At 44.9% G+C, this 5,586-nt stretch overlaps 1 pseudogene; it reads left to right on the top strand.

The window, feature by feature from the left end:
* The first annotated feature begins 242 nt into the window (after positions 1-242).
* LOC126419553 (uncharacterized) lies at positions 243-2,048 on the top strand (annotated as a pseudogene).
* The last annotated feature ends 3,538 nt before the right edge of the window (positions 2,049-5,586 follow it).

The following is a 5,586-nucleotide window of genomic DNA, read 5'->3' as shown; positions in this document are numbered from 1 at the left end:
GCATACTATCCACAAGTTCATCAAGGCACTGTGGGTCTAGATTGTCCCACCCCTCAACGGCGATTCGCCGTAGATCCCTGAGTGGTTGGTGGGTCACGTCGTCCATAAACAACCATCTATCCCAGGCATGTTCGATAAGGTTAATGTCTGGTGTACAGGTGCTAGCAGATTGAGTACGGGAGTCCTTTATTTTCAATAAATGAAAAGGGAATTTTTTTAAAATGCGTGAGCTATGGATGGCAATGGATCTTCACAAAACCGTGCACGGCCCTGGGTTGGCGACACATCAGATTTTTCCAGTATGTGCCGCTATCCCACGGTTTGTTGACGTGCACGACGAACAAACAACCTTTCTGCCGACGGGGTGACGCTTAGGGAAGCGTCGCTTGCCTAGGCAGAGCTCCTACAGCAGCCAATCAGAAAGGTCCAGGAGATCAAGTGTGAGCGCCCACCGCGCCGAGCTGCGCGGACGAGGCGTGTGGATCGCCCTATTTACTGACAGGCCCTCGACGAGATCAGACGCGTTGGCCGGTTGCCTCCGTGCACTTTTTGAGCCCCGGCTCAATCTGTTTGCGCCTTAGGGCCACTAAACTCACATAATGTACCCTGGCTAGGTCAGTCAGCAAATGTTTTCTCAATAAACGGGAGGCAGTTTGCCGACCGGAGTTGAAAAATTAACACTTGTTCTTTTATAGACCCCACTTCCACCTCAGCCACATCCTGACATGCACACTTGAGAACATGCTAGCCACTCTAGTCGAGAGATGTCGTTATCCTGAAGGAACTCATTCACAGGATGTGCACAAAGGGGGCGCGAACTGTCGTCCATTAAAGACGAATGCCTCGGCAATATGCTGCCGATATGGTTGCACTATCGCTCGGAGGATGGCATTCACGTATAGTACTCCTGTTACGGCGCCTTCCATGACCACCAGCGGCGTACGTCGGCCCCACGTAATGGCACCCCAAAACAGCAGCGGACCTCCACCTTGCTGCACTCGCTGGACAGTGTGTCTAAAGGTGCGTCCACACTGCTAGTGTGGCTCGTGCACTTGTGAGACTTGCGAGCCTTACGAGTAATGTGGACGGAGGTAGGCTTCGAGGGCTCGCCGCGGAACAGGCTTGCGAGCCGCCCGAGCTTACGGCTTGTCTGGCTCCGGATGTTGTCGGTACATCAAAGAGATGCGCGGCGAGCTGCGCGAGTGGTGTGGACGGCAACGAAGCACTTACCAGTTGGCTCGCTGCACTCGTACACTTTGGTCTTGGTATTATTCTTTTTCGGTGTTGTGGACATCGGTTTCTCTTTGAGTGGACCGACGACTTTGTCATTAAATTCATAATTACTTATGAACAATACCCTGTGCTGTGGGATGCAACAAACTCCCAATATAAAATAAAATAAAAGTGAAGCGTGGGATTCCATCGCGACAGACCTCGGCGTGGATGTGGCCTAATTAAAAAAAAAAAAAAAGACCAGCTTATTAGCCACTTACAGGAAAGTCCGCCAGAAGAAGACTGAGCTCGGGAAGTCTGGCGCTGGGTTTGAGGAAGTGAACGCTCCAAACTGGTTCACTTTCAAAGCATTTGAATTTCTGCACTGCAAATATCAGCCGCAGAAGACAATCAATACAGATGGAAGTAAAATGTATTTATTTTTGGAAATGTATAAACAAACTATTAACAAACTTAATGGGGTTCAGTCCCTTTTTAGTTCTGTCTCCACTGATTTGTCTAAAACTAGAGACGAGTTTGACGTCTATGGAGAGTACATAGCGAACGTTCTACGGTCCATGGACAACAGAGCACGTGCTTATGTTAAAAAAGAATTTTCCGACATAATTTTCAGAGCAGAAAGCGGCTGTTTCGAACATTCAGGACCGAGTTCAACCAACAGCGACTACAGTTGCTCGTCGCATTTACCGGTTCCTTCAACTCAACAAGTTCATGCCCATGAGCAGATGCAAAGCAACTTCCAACAGGGATCTACTTCTACTTCTGACAACACCGAACAAGGCTCTCCACATTTTCTGGATCTGCTTGATTTATAATTAAAAATAATAATATTTGCGTTTAACTGTTTCTCATTCTTTAAATCTAAATGTTTTTATTTCTTTTGCTTATTACCTGGTGAATAAAAGTGCATTAATAACAGATGTTCAGATGTGTGTGAAAGCTTATGGGACTTAACCGCTAAGGTCCCTAAGCTTACACACTACTTAACCTAAATTATCCTAAGGACACACACACCCATGCCCGAGGGAGGACTCGAACCTCCGCCGGGATCAGCCACATAGTCCATGACTGCAGCGCCTTAGACCTCTCGGCTAATCCCGCGCGGCTGCATTAATAACAAAATTTGTATAATTTATTAACTTACCTTTACAAACTCCTTCAAGCTGCCAGTAAGAGCTGCACATACTTCAGGAACAATGTTTGATATCACTTGCTTGGAGACTTTAAATAAAAAACTGAGGCTGGTGTAGGAATCGCCAGTTGCTAGGTATTTGAGCGTAAGTGCCAACCGCTCAGCAACTGGTATAGCTTTCCGAAATTTGCTGTCAGCCTTTGATATTTTCGGTCCTACCAACTTTATCAGATATTCAAAATGTGATGCGGACATACGACAAAACGTCTTGAAATGTATGTTTTCAACATCCAAGTCATCCATCAAATCACTCCCACTATATCTTCTTCTGCTTCTGAAAACTGTGGTCATCCACCACCTGCGTTTTCTTGGGACTTCGTAGCGTTTTCTTCTATCCTCTTCCTCAGCTAAAAGGCGCATCGCAAGGAAGCTGGCACTTGCTATAACCACTTCGTCCATTTTTAAATTAGGAAACTGGCACTTGTCACGCCTGCTAAAGTGCGCGTCATTTATGTTGGCGGCCGAGTTTAGGTTCGTTCTGCGCATCTGACGTCACAAAACACAGTCAGCCAATGAACAGAGAACGACGTTGCCAGATCTCGACTGCAGTGCAGAGCATGGACGAGTGTCTTCAGTTTTAGAAACGTTCAGTCATAAATAAAGTAATAGAACAAAAGCAATGTCTTGATAGCAGACTTTCTTTTATACTGCTTTTTCGCAATAAACAACAGCGGTAATTGTTTATTTCCTATTGTACTTCGACGAAGCATGAGTAATTCATAGTTATACCAACAGTGTTTGTCAGTATTTTGTGTGACGTGTTAGAGTCCTCATGGCATCCTCTGGGTGGACGAGCTGCAATAGTGTATCGGTTAAGGTGTTTGGCTTCTATGTAGAAGGTTATGAGTTCAAACCTTGTGTGGTGCTTAATATTTTCATTATTTAAAAACAATGTCGAAGTGCCTTACTTCACGAATTATATTCGTTTGAATGCAATTTTTTGAAATTTCTAGTGCTTTGTCTCTTCACTAACCCTTTTGCTGCTGCAGACACGTGCTCCCCGCATTCCGCGCTGTGGGCGATTTTGTCATCATTGCACTGCTCGTCTGTGCAGACGCATGGTGTTTCCACTGCTTTGACACGCTTATCATTCGATTTCACAAAAACTATTTGGCCCAAAAATTTGATTTTTACACGTCTTTTTGACTGATACCTTCCCCCCATAAATGACTTAATTTTGTTTCGATGTTCAACGCAGTTATTATGCAGCATTAAATGTAGTAAACCATTGCACGAAATTTTGAAGAGTTTGCAGAGGTAGAAGTCCATAGCGTATACTTTCCGTATGGTCGATTTTAGTTGCCACAATGTTGAGAATGAAATGTGGACAAGATACTTATATTTCATATAAAATTTACTGTATAACAATATCTCATTTAATTTAAGTACCACATAGGTGTCGTATGTAATATTGAGAAATATTCCGCCTTTCGTGACTAAACGTAAGCTTGCGAAATATGCTATACTATGGCGCTGCTTCTATTGGCGCGTGAGTCGTGTGCAACTGGCAACGCAGCAATCTCCCGCGTCTGGGCGGGCATGCGCGAGCCGTCAAGATAAAAGAATTGAACTATAGTACGGTGTGGATCCTCACGAGCTAAAGCCTGGCAAGCAACTGGAGTAGTGTGGATGAAGATATAAGCAGCACGAGTGCAAGTCAGAGAGGTATGACAAGTATGACAAGTATGACAAGTATGATGAGCACAAGTCTGGCGAGCACGAGTACTGTGGACGCACCTTAGAGTTCTGCCTGACCGGGTTGCCTTCAACCACATCCCCGACGATTGTTTGATTGAAACCAAAGACAGTGAAGCGAAAATCATGCAAATCCTGAGAGATCCATTCGGCATGTTGGGCCCGACTGTACCGTGCTGCATGGTGTCGTGGTTGCAAAGTTGGATCTCGCCATGGGCGTCTGGAGTAAAGCTGCGCATCGTGCAGCCTATTTCGAACAGTTTGAGTCGTGAAACGACGTCCTGTGACTGCACGAAAAGTATTATTACATGGTGGCGTCGCTGTCAGGGTTCCTCCGAGCCATAATCCGTAGGTAGCGGTCATCCACTGCAGTAGTAGCACTTGGGCGGCCTGAGCGAGCTATGTCACCGACAGTTCCTGTCTCTCTGTATCTCCTCCATGTCCGAACAACATCGCTTTGATTCACTCCGCGACACCTAGACACTTCCCTTGTTTACAGCCCTTCCTGGCACAAAGTAACAATGCGGACGCGATCGAACCGAGGCATTGACTGTCTAGGCATAGTTGAACTGCAGACAACACGAGCCGTGTACCTCCTTCCTGGTGGAATGACGAACAGATCTGCCGTTGGACGCCGTCCGTCTAATAGGCACTGCTCATGCATGGTTGTTTACATCTTTGGGTGGGTTTAGTGACTTCTCTGAACAGTCAAAGGGGCTGTGTCTGTGATACAATATCCACAGTCAACGTCTATCTTCAGGAGTTCTGGGAACCGGAGTGATGGAAAACTTTTTTTGATGCGTGTAGTTAGATTTAAATCTTGCCACCTGTCAGACTCTTATTATTGGGCCAATGGTCAAAAATTTTTTGTTCCTGCGTACTGAACTGCTTTCTGAGCCACTGAAAGCTTTAACAATGATTAATAATTTTTCCTTCTAGTGTTATAGGTATGGACATCACTGTTCTCCCCAAACTCTGATGGAATCTCGTTAGCGAATAGTGCACTGTGGACGCGCATTTAAAATGCCTAGCTTCTTCTAGAGATACCTATATGACGTCTGTGGGCGGGCATCACATATTATTCTTTCTTCTCGCTTTTGTACAATCAGTACTTGTATGTGGGCGAAATCTTCAATTCGAAACTCGATTACAGCACGCTGTTCCTCATTCACCGACGTTGTTACGTTAGACACCGCCATGTTACATGCTATAATTCGGAGTTCTCTAGCGGTAGGACGCTACAAATATGTAGATATGAAGAATGGATGTATAATACTAATAATGTTTGTTTTCTTTAAAAAAATCGGAGATATTACTTTCAGTATGCAATCGCGTTTTACGTCGAGGCCTTCACAGAAGTTTTTGGTGATGTTCTGTTAATTTTGTATGGTTTCTAAGACTCCCTCAAATTAACATAAATGAGATTAATCGGGGTTTATAATGTATATGACATATTATGTTGTTGT

This window comes from Schistocerca serialis, chromosome 9 (genome assembly GCF_023864345.2).
Source record: "Schistocerca serialis cubense isolate TAMUIC-IGC-003099 chromosome 9, iqSchSeri2.2, whole genome shotgun sequence".
NCBI classification, from domain to species: domain Eukaryota; kingdom Metazoa; phylum Arthropoda; class Insecta; order Orthoptera; family Acrididae; genus Schistocerca; species Schistocerca serialis.
The sequence above is the reverse complement of the archived record's forward strand: the minus strand, read 5'-3'. Positions and strand labels throughout refer to the sequence as shown.